The sequence below is a fragment of the Citrus clementina genome, unplaced genomic scaffold (assembly GCF_000493195.1).
Source record: "Citrus clementina cultivar Clemenules unplaced genomic scaffold, Citrus_clementina_v1.0 scaffold_3, whole genome shotgun sequence".
In the NCBI taxonomy this organism is placed as follows: Eukaryota; Viridiplantae; Streptophyta; class Magnoliopsida; order Sapindales; family Rutaceae; genus Citrus; species Citrus x clementina.
This window is the reverse complement of record NW_006262339.1, coordinates 29,827,929-29,843,682: the sequence shown is the minus strand read 5'-3', so window position 1 is coordinate 29,843,682 and position 15,754 is coordinate 29,827,929. Positions and strand designations below refer to the sequence as shown.

At 34.0% G+C, this 15,754-nt stretch overlaps 1 non-coding gene and 1 pseudogene across 1 annotated transcript; both read left to right on the top strand.

Moving 5' to 3' along the window:
- Nucleotides 1–3,083: 3,083 nt before the first annotated feature.
- On the top strand, nucleotides 3,084–3,187 carry LOC112100438. The gene has a single exon (XR_002906810.1). It is a non-coding gene; the product is annotated as a small nucleolar RNA R71 (small nucleolar RNA).
- A 3,613-nt stretch (nucleotides 3,188–6,800) lies between these two features.
- LOC18048949 lies at nucleotides 6,801–7,219 on the top strand (annotated as a pseudogene).
- Nucleotides 7,220–15,754: the final 8,535 nt, after the last annotated feature.

Here is a 15,754-nt window from a genome sequence, read left to right as displayed (position 1 = left end):
TGAGCTCAAATGGTAATTTCCAGTTCGGGGCCTGAATGATGGGTGATGATGTCAACAACTGTTTTAATTTTTCAAACGCCATAAGACATGAATCATTAAAGATAAAAGGTACATCCTTAGCAAGTAAATTGCATAAGGGTCTAGAAACTTTGCTAAAATCTTTAATGAAACGTCTATAGAAACCAGCATGCCCAAGGAAAGATCTTACTTCTCTGACTGTTTTGGGTGGAGGAAGATTAGAAATGAGATCCACCTTGGCTTTGTCAACCTCAATACCTTTACTCGAAATGATGTGACCGAGAACAATACCTTGTTTTACCATAAAATGGCATTTCTCCCAATTTAAGACCAAGTTCTTCTCGATACATCTCTGCAGAACTAGTGTTAGATGATGTAAACATTGATCAAATGAATCACCAAAGACAGAAAAGTCATCCATAAAGACTTCAAGAAATCGTTCAACCATATCAGAAAAAATGCTTAGCATGCATCGTTGAAATGTAGCAGGTGCATTACATAATCCAAATGGCATTCTCCTATATGCAAATGTGCCAAAAGGGCAAGTGAAAGTAGTTTTCTCTTGATCTTTTGGTGCTATGGGGATCTGATTGTATCCTGAGTAGCCATCTAGAAAGCAATAAAATTCATGACCTGCTAATCTATCAAGCATTTGATCAATAAATGGTAAAGGAAAATGGTCTTTACGTGTGACAGAATTCAATTTTCTATAATCAATGCATACACGCCATCCTGTAGTCACTCTAGTGGGTATCAATTCATTATCAGCATTGGTAACTACTGTGACTCCTGACTTTTTAGGGACAACTTGTACAGGACTGACCCATGAACTATCAGAAATTGGGTAAATGATACCTGCATCTAATAGCTTAAGGACCTCAGTTCTAACAACTTCTTTCATGTTAGGATTTAACCGACGTTGCATCTCCCTAGTAGTTTTAGCATTTTCATCAAGGTGAATGTAATGCATGCAATCTACTGGGTTTATACCTTTAATATCTGCTATGGTCCATCCTAATGCTTCTTTGTGCTCTTTTAAAACATCCAACAACTTACCTTTTTGTTCGTCATTTAGGGATGATGAGATGATTACCGGCAGAGTACTTTCTTCTCCCAAAAACGCATATTCCAAAGTGTTGGGCAATGGTTTGAGCTCGAGTTTCGGTGGTGATTCTGATGATGGAATGAGTTGCTTCTCTGATGGTGCTAGTTGTTCAACTCTTGACTTCCATTTATTAGTATCCATAGATAGTGCTGAGTCAAGCAGGGCGTTGACCTCATCGACCGATCTGTCAACATCAAAATCCAAACCAAAGTGAGTTAAACATGTTTGTAAAGGATCATCACTAAGGTTTGAAAGAAAAGTGTCATCAACTAATGCTTCAATTAAATCCACATCAACAATTCCATCATCTGCACTGTGAGGTTGTTTGGCAATGTTGAAGATGTTCAGCTCCATAGTCATGTTGCCGAAAGACAATTGCATATTTCCAGTCCTGCATTGAATGTGAGCATCCGCAGTTGCCAAGAAAGGTCGGCCTAGAATAATGGGGATGTGCTTCCTTGAATCCTGTATTGGTTGAGTGTCAATTACAATGAAATCAACAGGAAAATAAAACTTGTCTACCTGGATAAGCACGTCCTCCACAATACCACGAGGTATTTTTGTGGACCGATCTGCAAGTTGTAACACCACTGGAGTTGGGTGTAATTCTCCCAGTCCAAGTTTCACGAATACAGAGTAAGGCAGAAGATTTACACTAGCTCCTAAATCCAACAAAGCATTCTCAATTGTGTGGTTCCCTATACTACATGAGATAGTGGGGGAGCCTGGGTCTTTGCATTTTAAAGGAATTTTATGTTGGAGTATAGAACTAACGTTTTCTGTTAAAAATGCCTTCTTTTGAACATGCATATTTCTCTTTTTAGTACAAAGGTCTTTAAGAAACTTGGCATAAGATGGAACTTGTTTTATAGCATCTAGCAAAGGGATGTTAACACTTACCTGTTTGAAGATTTCAAGAATCTCACCTGTGGATTTTCCCTTTTTTCCTTTAGCTAACCTCTGAGGAAATGGAGCTTTCGGAACATATTCTCGTGGGTTAGTTTCTTCTTTCTCCTCCGGTGATGAGTCTTCAACATTCACAGGTACAATTTGATTTTCTTTTGTCACCGGCATCTCCACTTTGTTGTCGACTTCCTTTCCTTTTCGCAAGGTCATTACTGCTTTGACCTCTCCATGCTGCTGTGGTGAACTGGTACTTGCTTCATGTACTCCTTTAGGGTTAGGCACTGGTTGACTTGGAAACTTACCTTTCTCAACGGTCATTGCCAAGGTCTGAACTGAAGAAGCAAGTTGTCCCACCATCTTCTCGAGGCTTGAAACTGATTGAGCTTGTGAGTTGAAACCTGCTCTCAACTCATTTCGTAGTCCATCAATGGTGCGGTTTTGTTGCTCAATCGTGGAGTGAGTAAGATTCTTGAGATTCTGGAATGAATCCTCCCATGGTCTGGGTTGAGAGAAATTCTGATTCTGATTGTATGGTCTAAATGGTGGCTGAGAGGCTTGAGGAACTTGAGGAATTTGTTGCATTGGTGGAGCTGGAGCTGCTGGTCCATTCTGTTGGAATCCTTGAGACCATGAAAAATTGGGGTGGTCTCTCCATCCAGGGTTATATGTGTTGGAGTATGGGTTGTAATTTGATGGCTTTCTCATTACACCTATGGCATTGGCTTGATCTGAGTATGAGTCCTGGTCATGTGGTTCTGTTGATTTAGCAGTCGATAACGATGCTATTTGTCGAGCAAGACCTTCAACCATCTCCTTGACTTCTTTGATTCCTGAAGTTGATTCGCCAATTTGAACCTCATTCACTCCTTTAATTCTTCTAGTAGTCCTAAGTGATCGACTCCGTTGTTGGGAATTATCTACTTGTCGCTGGAAGAATTCTCAAATTTCTGATGCACTTTTTGACATTAGCTCTCCTCCACTTGTTGCCATTAGCCATTCTTGCACATTTGGCAATAATCCCTCCAAAAAGTATTGGCATTGGTGCCATTTCTCGTACCCATGATGTGGACACTTCAAGAGTAGCCCATTGAATCGCTCCCATGTTTCGAAAAATTGCTCGTCATCTTTCTGGGTAAACTCCGAGATTTCCCTGCGAATAGCATTGGTTTTATGCACTGGGAAATATTTATTTAAAAATTTTGTAACCATTTGTTCCCATGATGCAATGCTATTAGCAGGCAATGTATTAAGCCATGAACGAGCTCTATCTTTTAAAGAAAATGGGAATAGTCTAAGTTTAACGTCATCATCTGAAAAATTCTCATATTTGAATGTTTGACAAATGGCATGAAAATCATTCAAATGATTATATGGATCCTCATTTTCTAGGCCATAAAATGTAGGGAGACAATTTAACACACTAGGTTTTAATTCAAAACTCCTAGCAGCTACATTTGGGTATCTTATGCATGACGTGCTCAAATTAGCTAAGGGACTAAAATAGTCCTTAAATGGCCTCTCCTGTGGTGCTTGTAAATCCATTTTATTTTTAACGTGTTTGTGTGTGCGAAGTGTTTTTTCTAATTCAAGGTCTATAGGTTCAAGATTAGGTAATAATGACCTACGACCATGCATGCAAAATAAATAAAATAAAAATAAAGATGCAAACAAAACAAAAAATAAAGATGGGAACAAAACAAATAAAAATAAAGAAGAGGGAGAAATTACGATACTAACCTTATTGCGCTATTACAACCTTTCTATAAAAATACACAAAAATAAATACGTGAAAGAAATTAACTAAAAATTAAATTAATAAGATAAACAAAAAAAAAATTACAAAGAAAAATAAATGGAAAATTAAATTACAAAATTTTAAAGAAGAGAAAAAGAAAAGAAATACTAACCTTTAAATGTAGATTCACTTTTTTTTTCTTTTTTTTTTTAATAATAAAAAAAAATACAAGAAAACAAATAAAAGAAATTATTCACAAAAATTAATTCTATGAATTAAAATTACTTACCTCCCCGGCAACGGCGCCAAAAACTTGTTGTGCAAATTTTAATGTACTCGCAAGCGCACGAATCTATTGTAGTATAGATCTATGGTGACGAGTGTCGATCCCACGAGGAGGTGGATTTTAATTGTGTATAGAATTAATTTTGTAAATGGGTTGTTGGATTTATGGTGGAAATGATTTGGTATATGCTAAAACTTAAATTAAAATGGCGAGAATAAATTCTAAAATTGGAATTGCAATGGCGAGAATAAATTGAAGATAATTCTATTGAAATGACGTACTTGGGTATCTGGATTCGTATCAACATGCATCATGGGCTAAATAATCCGTATTAATGTCAATTAAATCATGAGGGAGGAATCCACACCTCATGAACCACACTCTAATCAATATGGTGCTAAGGGCTTATCGTGCCAAATAATAATAACCTTGTACTAGAGGGCCGGTGAAACCAAGGCGGTACTAGACAAGAATATTATTATTTGTCGACGAGAAGTCAAAACATCCACAAAAACTAGAGGGGAAGAGAAAATAAATTTACCAAATAAAGCCCATGACACATGTTGAGACTTCACCTTCAACCCAAGCTTGAAAGAAAATTAGCCACTCATAATTGAACTAGGGGCAAAATGGGAATTTATTAAAATACGAAGAAAATACAAGATGGAGAGGGAATTACAGAAAATGGATCCCAAAAATGGATTCAGAGATATCAAATTAGGGGGGGGAGGCCCCCTTTTTATAGATACATGGAGTAAATCATGGCCATCGGATTAAAAACAGTTTGGACGCTCAGGATTGCGCCACGTCATCAGTCAACAGTCCACGGTTTGACCACGCGGATGAACAGTAACACGGTTTGACCCGGATGAACAGTAACGCGGTTTGGTTGAAAATAATCCTGTATGATGCATGCACCGTACGCGAGATTTTTCGTCCACTGATATGTTGCCACGTCACCATCAACAGTACATAAGAATTTTAGTCCAACAGGATCGTGACACCTCATCAGTCAATGCCACATCATCGGTCAATGCCACGTCATCATCCGTTTATGTGAACAGTGTCGTGAACAGTAACGTATACAGTACCATACACGTGAATAGTACTGTACATGTGAATAGTGCCATTTTTCCTTTTATGCTCCTCCTAAGGTTTTCGACCGTCCTGAGTTCAAAAGTGATGTCCGTTTTGTCGTCTGATCTCTCCTTTATTGTGAAATGACTATAATGCCCCTAAAATACATAAAATACTTAATTAAAATAAAACACATGTAATTAAATCACAAGAAGGTTAAATATATAAAAGTAAGGGTTGTTAGTAAGACTTAAAATGTAAAATGACGGTTTTCTCCTTTATAAATATGCATTTTCTAACACTCAACATTGTCCCCCTCCCATAGATAGATCCTCAATTTTAGGTTTAGGAGGTGAAAAATAAGTTGTTACACCAAACAATCAGCATCCGTGTTGATTTAGCACGCGTTCTATTATTTATTTAATTTCTCCAATTTATGCAATTATTGCATAATATTACGAAAGTTTATTTATTAGCTTCACATACTATATTCTTTGATTAAAAATAACTAAACTCATAAGCTTAGTAAATATATCATTCAAATTTTAAAATATTGTATTTTGCTATTGATTGAAAAAAATTCATTTAATAATCCCTAATGAGTAATTAATGAAGTGTTGGTTCAAGATATATCTGAATACTTTTGTGTACGTGAAAATTCTTCATGCCCTCAATGTTTCTCCACTACAAGAAAACTAACAATAGATGACAGAAAGCTTATGACAGATTCTGTATATATCATAAAAGCATGACGGACTCATGATAGAATATGGGTCTATCATGTATTAGTGATGGTTTTGTCATAGAATTATTGTTTATCAATAATTAATGATATAAACGTGATAGAAATTTGCTCCGTCAAAAAATTGTTATAGAGTTATGATTTTGACTATGTTTGACCAAATTTTAATATATTATTTTATTTTAAAAATCAAATAGTACCTTTTTAAAAATTGAAAAAATAAAAACAAAAAGATAAAATGCTACGATTTACCATGAGATTGCTTAAAACACACAATTTTGTCAAAGTCTCGGACATTCTCCCAGTCACTCTCCATTTTGCCTCTCTCTTTCATCATTTGAAACCGTAGAATTAAAATTTCATTCTTAATAGATCATAAAAGCTACACTATTTTGCCATTCAAAATGCCACCATTCTTCCTCCGTTCAAGCCGTCACGCTTGCTTGCTCTCTCAATTCACGTTGTTTCTCAGTCTTTTCATTTGTTCGTCATCTCCACAAGCCGATCTACCACCACCATGAGAATCAATTGGTTTTTTAATTTTTTTTCCTCGACGAATCAATCCATATCCAGATAAGGTTGCTGAATTTTTCTTTTTAAAAATTGACATCGGGTATGTATTAAAACTTGTGGGTTTAGTTTTCTAAATAGTAAAATTTGTTGGGATTTTGGTGTAGAAATTGATTGGGATTGATTTGCATGGTATTGGATTTGTTGTGGAGGGGTAAGGTAATGGTGGCTCGTGGTTATCATGATGGTTAGGGTTTGGCTTTATCTTGAAATTTTCATGTTCAATTATCTTGTGCATTTTACTCGTTCTTGTCTAAGAAATCATGATTTGGAAAATTTTGAATGCCAATTGAAGATTTAACATTTATAATTGGTTTACAATTTTGAAAGATTTTTGCACATGTAAGGTGCTTGATTAACAGAGAGTTAGTTGGCAGAGAAAATGGGATGGGCGATCGCTCTACACGGTGGACCAGGAGACATTCCGGTGACTATGCCTCCGGAGCGCCGCCAGCCACGTGAGGCCGCCCTTCGCCACTGTCTAGACATCAGCGTAGACGCTCTCAAATCCCAAAAATATGCCTTGGACGTCGTCGAACTTGTGGTTCGTGAACTAGAAAACAACTCGAATTTTAATGCGGGCAAGGGATCTGTCTTAATAAATGCTGGCACAGTTGAGATGGAAGCTTGCATCATGGATGGAAATACAAAGAGATGTGGAGCGAGGCTTTTGCAAGGGAGCAAGGTGTCGAAACTATAGATTCTAATCATTTTATTACTCCAGAAAATATTGAAAGGCTGAAGCAGGCAAAAGAAGCCAAAAGGGTCCAGATAGATTAATTGTTGTGTCTGCATCAGGCGAAGTTACCATGCCTTTCAACACAATAGGCATGTTTCGAGCTTGTGCTACTGAAGATGGATATTCACAGATCGGAATATGGACTTCTGTAGAATAAGTCATCTGGTTCTGCTCCAGTTGCTTAGGGAGTCATAAAGGTAACTTTGAGTAATTCCTAGGAATTTACTGTTCCCCAATTTGATGTTTCCAATATGCGGTGTAATGTGATTGACCCAATTGTATTATCTTTAAGTATTTTCATTTTGAGGGAATCTTGATCATGGAACTTCTTTAAATAAGCCTGAACTCTACGGTGCTAGATAAGTTGTAGCATCCATAAATGGGAAAAGCTAAAAAAAAAAGGTGTTTGATTAAATGCCTGTTAGAAATTTATATAGTTAAATTACTATTTTTCTTTACATAATTTAGGAGAAAATGGTTATAGAAATTTATCATGGTTGCTTTTCTTGCCTTGTTGGAAGTTCTCGTTATCATTCTTTAATGTACACTTGCATGATAATTTTTACCTTTTGCTTAATGGCTTGCCATGCAGTTTAAGAAGCCCATACCATTGATGGCTGCTAGCATTCGTGGGATGCTTAGAATGTTCCAGAATGTATGTGCTTCTGATTTACTGCCCTATGCCTGCTGTGTTAAATGTTTAAGTTTGTTTGGAAGGAGGTTTTAATTTGTTAGTACTTAAAAAGAATTTGACTTTTGACTTTATATGTTTTTTCATGAACTTGTGTTTTAGCATATTACCAATTTCCTACCAAGTGCAAGCTTAGATTATATTCGAATTTAATCAGTATGTAATAAGCTCTGATTTTTATGGTGATCTTTTTCTTTCCATGAAACATATAGTTTTCCAGATTTTAGCCCATGTTTTTCATTCATAATATCATATTGTTTTTGTGTTCATTAGGTCTCTTCATTCCATAATAATTTAGAATGTATAACACGGATATTTTGTCTTAGAGTTTTGTTGCCAATTATTCTTATGCTAGATTTATCTAGTATACTTTACAAGATAGAGCTATTATAAGATTTTTTTTTTTTTTGAGATCCCCTGTTCGGTGCTCCTTTAATTTTTTTCATTTGAAAAGTGAATACTTTTTTTTATAAACAATGATAATCGTGTAAGCATAATTTAATGTCTTTTATCATTTTTTTTAATTGTAATATTGCTAATTTCTTAGTGACACTTCTTCAAATTCCTAATTTTAATTGATACTGAATTTTACATTTTAATATGTGATTCTTTATTATATTTCCTGGCAGTTACATTGTTTATCTAATTGTAGGAATGAGATGGTCTAATGCAATCTAATTTTGCTTTAGAATAACAACATCATACAGCAAGGCAAGAGCTAAGTCATGCATTGTACTAGGTAATAGCACTTGAGGCTATGCCTGCTATATCGGACATTTAGTGTATATGATACATATCATCTGTTTGGTTGTATTGATGTACATACTATATTGTGCTAGCTGAAGTTAATGGAAATGTGAGGTTGCTGCTAAATAATTTGATTTATAGATAATTAGTTTATAGGCTTGCTGTTATCTCTATAAAATGTATTTATCCAGAAAATACGAATTGGCATATTGATTTGTCCTCAACATGATGTTGCTTGTCGTGTAATTACTAGAATAAAAAGGAAAGGGATGAAGCATGATCATCACATGTGCAATCTAAAAGACAAATAATGCATGCAGCATCAATTGCAGTTACATCTTATACTACTCTTAGTAATGGGAAATGAGGTTCTTTCTCCCTGTAGTTTTAGGTTTACTTTTGTTTTAGCATCCCTCGGATTTACCTTTTACTTATTTATTATCTCATTCGATATCTTAGCCCCTAAGGATGTGGATTTGGCCCTGCTGGATAGAAAATACATGCTAGAATTACTTTTGCCATTTTTCCTAAGCTGACAGACCGTAATGCGGCTCTTTTACAGCAGCAGAAAGAGCAGCAGCTACTCTTTATTAACATGGACAATTTTGCTCATACAAGTTTCATCTGTGACTTTTACCTTGTTTGATGCTGGAATTAGAGTGCTATTGGAAGATGGTATTGGTGCTGGAAGTTTTGCTGGAGTCTTGCTAGAAGTCTTGTTGTTTGAATATTTTCATTAATTTTTGGAAGTTTTGTTGGGTAACTTGGCTTGGTGGCTGGAATTTGAATTGCTTTTCTTGGAGTTTAATTGGGATTTAAGTATTGTTTTATATTTTGGAATTTTTTTCTTTTTTATTTGGGATGTTTTATTATGTATTGGTGGTGATGACATTGAATACTAGATGTATTTGTTTTGAAATTAATTTGTTGGATTGAATGGAGGTTAATTAATATTAATTGCTTTTAGTTTTTTTGACTTCATTTTTATTAATTAATTATATTTGTAATCAAGAATTCACAAATAAATTATAATCATAATATAATTTTTTTTTAAAAATTAACTTTATGACGGGAAATACCCATCATAACATTTGTCATAAAAAATTTTCTACCAAAATTTAATAATAAATTTACAAATGACAATTTAATTTTCCGCCAAAAATTAAAAAAATGGTGGTAAAATTCCTGCCAATAATAAATTTAATTTCCAGTTAATAATAAATTCAAATTCAAATTTAATTATTTTTTCACATTAAAATATTGTGTGACAGATATACGACACTAAAATACTATCATGAATTTATGACGGAAAATATTCTGTCATAAATTAATGACAGTAACATAGATGACGGATGAACTGTCTGTCATGCACTCTCTTTTATGACAGTTATTTATCGTCATCTATTACTTGTTTTCTTGTAGTGTTCCATAAATGCAAAGTGAGCATGCACCTTCGAAGGCACTCTAATGCTCTTGTCAATTTTGTGTTTTATGAATTTTAGTAAGTTCGAATTTAATTTTCTCTTGGCCTTATCAGAGAAATGGCCAATAGTCCTTTGCCAGTGTTTTTTGCCCTTATTATAGATTGAAATAGGCAGACTTAGTGGGAGATTTTAGTTTTAAATCTAAATCTCCAGCATCCAGTCCTTTTGTTTTATTTTTTACTATTGGCTTTATAACTATTTTTGTCTTTATGCGGACTTTTGCTATAGTCCGAATCCAAAGTGTTTTTGTTTGTTTTTAGATGCCTTTTGCAATGTTTTTCGGACATATGGTGCAGTATAAGTGGCTATATATTTTGATCTTACAACTATATAAACCAATTTTATTCCTAACATACCATGGTGAAATTCAATAATAAGATTTAAGTCTTTGTTTGTAAACAAAAACTTGAAAAGCCTAAAGTTTTTAAACTATAGTATTTAAGTCATTTTAAATTTAAATTTATTTCATTCAAGTGATTGAGGGGCTTTTACGATATTTAAATTCCATTTTGTACATATTTTTTGAAAATCTAATCATAACAATGGATTTATGGTCACAAAACTTACTTTTTTTTCACATTATTTGTCACATTTGTTCTCTGCTAAATAGTTTGTTGCTTCCATATTCAATAGTCTTTTTATTTTTTATTTTTTGCAGTCTCAGCATAACATGTCTTACGTCAATATATACTTTTTTTTACCTTGAAGATATTTTATTTACCCAAAAAAAAATCAAAGAAATTAAAGTTGAATTCTGTGGTTATAATTGCATTGCATGCGGCAAATAGAGCCTATATGTAATATTATAAAGTATAGTTGGGAAACAAAAAAAAAATGCCAAAATAGATAAAACACATAATACTTTGAGCAATTGATTTTCAAAAATATTAATTTAAGTTTCATTTTGGGTATAATTAACTTTAACCTTAGTTTTCGTAAACGTTTAATTAGGGTTGGCAATCACGACGTCCTAATTGGATTGGCCAATCTAATCCCATCCCAATCATGAATTAGGAGGAAAAACTGTCCCAAAACCTATCTCGAATAGTAAATTGAGATTAAAAAAATGTTTTGATCCCATTTCGATTAATATCCCAAATACCAATCAAGATCCCGAATGTCCAAGAAGAAATGAGATTGCTATCATCCGATGTGAAGTCATAAACAACAAATCACACTCAAATGACTGACAAGTCGGATCTCTATATTTTATACAACCGACGTTTCATTAATGGGACCGACATGTCTAACATATGTGCTTCATCAAATCGACTTGTCATATACTTATAGAAATTCATATTTGGGTTGACTTTAGTACTTTACAACGCAATTGATAAATTCGAGATATCAAACTTTTCAGACATCTAGCATCTCTTCCCAAATAGTAAATCGGAATAAAATTGGGTCTTGAATCCTAACCCAAATAGTAAATAGGGGCAAGAAATTTGTACCAAGTTTTGTACTATTCGTGATGGGATCCTATTTCTACAACACATTTTCTTTTTGAAAATTTTCAGTGGTTGAAAGCTCATTTACTCCTTATATTATAAGGTTAACATATGTCTTTTTTTGTTTCTATTTTATTTTTTGGGTTAAATTGGTAATTTAACTTTTTTTGCCTTTTACTAATGTTAAAAAAAAACATTATTGTAAAATGGTAATATTATAAAAGTAAATAAAAAAGAACAAAAAGTAATAGCAGGGTGTCAATAATTTAATAATGGCGATGTTTTGAGGTATCTTTAAATATATGGACTAAACAGATACTATCATCAAGATGTAGGGACTAAACAAGCTTTTAACATTTTTTCTGTCATTCTTTCTCCATCCTACAACTTATCACAATTTCTATATCCTTTTTTATTTGTGAAGATCTTGTAAACAAATATGTCATCGATTTTAATCGCTTTGTTTTTCTCTTCATTTATTTTGAATTTGATGTAGATGGGGTTATACCATACCTTACCCTATTGAACATCTTGCATATATAGTTTGACATTTGTCCTAATTCGGAACTATGAATGTTCCAAACTTGCTTTCATGGGATAATGTCGAATATTTGAAGTTAAATGCTTAAAACATAAGCTTGCAAGTGAATTGCATATTTATATTTTCCATTCATAATTCTTAGGGCTAGTTTGGTAATGCAATAACTTTTAAAATAATTACTGTTAGCTGTGCTGTAAAAATAATCAGCTGTGAAGAGAATCAATAAAACGTTTGGTAAAATTTATTTTTAAAAGTACTATGAGTTTTAAAAGTAGTTGTTTATATTTAGTAATTGCTATAAGAATGAAATGATTAAATTAGATATATTATTAAATAAAATTTATGTATACATTTCTAAATATGATAAATCCATTATAACATGAAAATCTATTCATTGTCCAGTGTTTGATTAAAAAAAAAAAGGCTAAAAAATCAACAATCTTAAATTTAATAAAATTTCAACCATGAACTTCTAGACTTTATTCCCGAATTCTTGCATCTCTTTTTTCTAATTCTAAATTTAGATCTTTTAGATAATTAGCTAGCATCATATCTAGTATTAAAATGAAAATGATATATAATTATTACTATCAATTGTTTACATAAAAATAAAGAGAAATTGAAACCAACTTACTTTAAAAATTTAAACTTAAAAGGTAATAAATTTACTTATATGCGAGAGTGATTTAGTTTTGGAATTAAAGTTTAGAGCACTAGATACGAATGAATAGTCTCTTTTATAAAATAATAAAAACATGTTAAAAATTAGGTTGGTCATTTAGGTCTTTAGGGTTTTATAATTGAAGATTAACATATTATTATTATTATTATTTTCCTAGGTTGGGTTGGATTAGACAGGTTCTTCATAATTAACTCAACCAAGCCTAATTATTAATTAAGTTAGAAAAAATACCCAATTAACCTTCAGTAGTCAACTCAATTCATCAAAATTAAATTAAGTTAGATAAGACCTAATGCGTTGAATTGGGTTTGCCTATCCCTACTATTTAGTTACTTGTTATTAAATATTATATCAATGATGACCACTTGTCATAACTTCCGAAGTGAAAGCAGAGCTCACGAGTCTGAGTTCAATGTCTAATAAATTAGAAATGTAGTTTTACTAAAAATAAAACTTTAAAAAACTGAAAAAAAAAACATAACTGATCTACTCTCATAAAAAAATGAAAAAGACAACTCTACCCATTTATTACAAGATGACATCATCAATATAATATTACCTATCAATTACTTTTAATTAAAAAAATATCAATTTAAAAAATTGTTGTTATTATTGATGTCACAGCAGCTATTTTTTACTGTATTTTTTTATTACTTTCCATGGGTGTAAGTGCCATATAATCATATCACCTAAATCGCGTAACTTGTCATTAATTTGAAATTAAATAGAAATAATAAAAGCATTTGGATAACACTTCGATTCATAACAGAAACAAGGCCTTCAACGGCTGGATAAGTGCAAAGCACTCACATGATCTCATTAAACTGGGGCAAATATTGAAAACCGGTTCACAAGGATGATTAAACCAACAACATGTGATCTCTAACGAAATCATGTGATAACAAAGAACATATTAATAATAATTTAGCTACTAGATCGATAGTTATAATTCATCTTGAAATTGAATGGACGAGATTAGGTCAAGTTTCCCACCAAAAGTTAAGTCCTTTGTCTATAAATAGAGGCTCGGAAGAAATACAGGATATATTTTTTGACAAGAAAGTGAGGCCGTAAGACATGTAATGTAAAATATAAAAATATCCCAAGCACTTTTGTAGGTTGCCATACTCTTTAAGCATGCTTACAATATATTTTTAAATTGAGATTCCTCAATCAAGGCCATACTGTGAAATTAAACCCCTGCGTATTCAGCTTGCACTTACTAGGTCAAATAATGAAACCTTTAACGTGAACAAATTTTGGTAACAGCATGCGTGTTTGGTGATGACTTACCAAACAAAACGAAAAATTTGATAATTATCAAACCCTTAACCCGTTCATCCGGTGATCAACTACTTTTTTTTTTATTTAATACGGGCTCTGTTAAAAGAGCTACAAAGGCACTAGGTGGGGGTGAGCCACCCCATACATATCATGCAAAAGAAAATGAGTAACACCAGCCGGGGGACTATTCAATCTGTGAAGGCCAATCGGAAGGTCAAAAGCATAATTCACAATTGAGTCAGCAACATAATTTGCCTCCCTGTAAATATGGTTCACAGAAATGTGCCAATTCCTGTTTATAAGCTCTTTGATGGACAACACCAGCAGAGAGTATTCATTAGTAATTTCTTCAAGATTACTCAGCATTTGAACAACGCACTGACTATCGATTTCAACAAGTAGCCAGCGAACACCATAGTCCCAAGCCATAACTAGACCTTGATAAACCCCCCATAGTTTCGCTACTGTGACCAAACAATACCCAATATTCATTGCAAAACCACTAACCCAATTCCCGTTGGAGTCCCGGAGAATTCCTCCAGCAAAAGAACCCTCATTTCCTTTACATGCCCCATCAGCGTTAAGCTCGCACCAAGGCCATACAGGGGGTTGCCACCCAGTCCATTTTTCCACTTTTCTAGCCGGACCATTTAGACCAGACTTGTTCGAGCTAGTGATCTCCTCTGCACGAATAAGAACATCTTGAGCCATGCTGGTTGAATATGTTGATATCTTATTAAACTGGTTCTGATTCCGCCAAAACCATAGTCTCCATATCGCGACTCCAAACACACAAGACCACTCCAAACCATTCACCAAGCATTAGTTACTTCTCAAATTAACAGATAACCAGTCATTAAGATTTGAACAGAAAAAAGGTTGTCGCCACCCACTTGGGAGAAGTTGGTTCCATAATCTTCTTGCCTTAAAACAATCACGAAGTACATGAAGAGTAGTCTCTGATGCCACCCCACATTGGTCACAGGTCCAGTCAATATGGATGTGTCTTTGTCCAATCTCAGCTTTTGTCTTCAATCGATCATGGAGTGCAAGCCATATAAAGGTCCGCACACGAGGCGGTCCCTTCCATTTCCAAGCAATGTTCTACCAACTTCATTTTCAGTAACAACCATACAGGCAGACTTGATAGAGAAATCCCCCCGTTGAGAACCGGCCCAAAAGAATTTATCATCGCCCTTTCCTTCCATTAGCGGCTAAACAACTGCGATTCTTAGAATAATGCAATTCGGGAGGAGATGCTCAAAAGAGGCCCAGTGCCAGTTGCCATTAGCATCAACAAAATCAACAACTAAATTCATTAAACTCTCGGCAGGAGTAGGAGCCACCGCATAAGAGCTCAAGGGTTTGTTCTTAGTAACCCAACAATCCAACCAAAAACGGACCCTCCTTCCATTTCCTATATTCCACCGAAGCCCTTTTAGAGTATCAGACCAGACTTTTCCAATTGATTTCCACAGATGCGACCCACTACGAGTTGGTAAAGCAATAGGGAAATCCGAGTTAGCTACACCATATTTGGTACAGAGCACTCTACACCAAAGACTTGTTGGTTCAGAAACCAAACCCCATGCTAATTTCATCATTAAGGCTTTGTTCATCATTTCAAGATTTTTAAGCCCTAAGCCTCCACAAATATTTGGCTAAAAAACCTTATCCCAATTGAGAAGACTCATCTTTC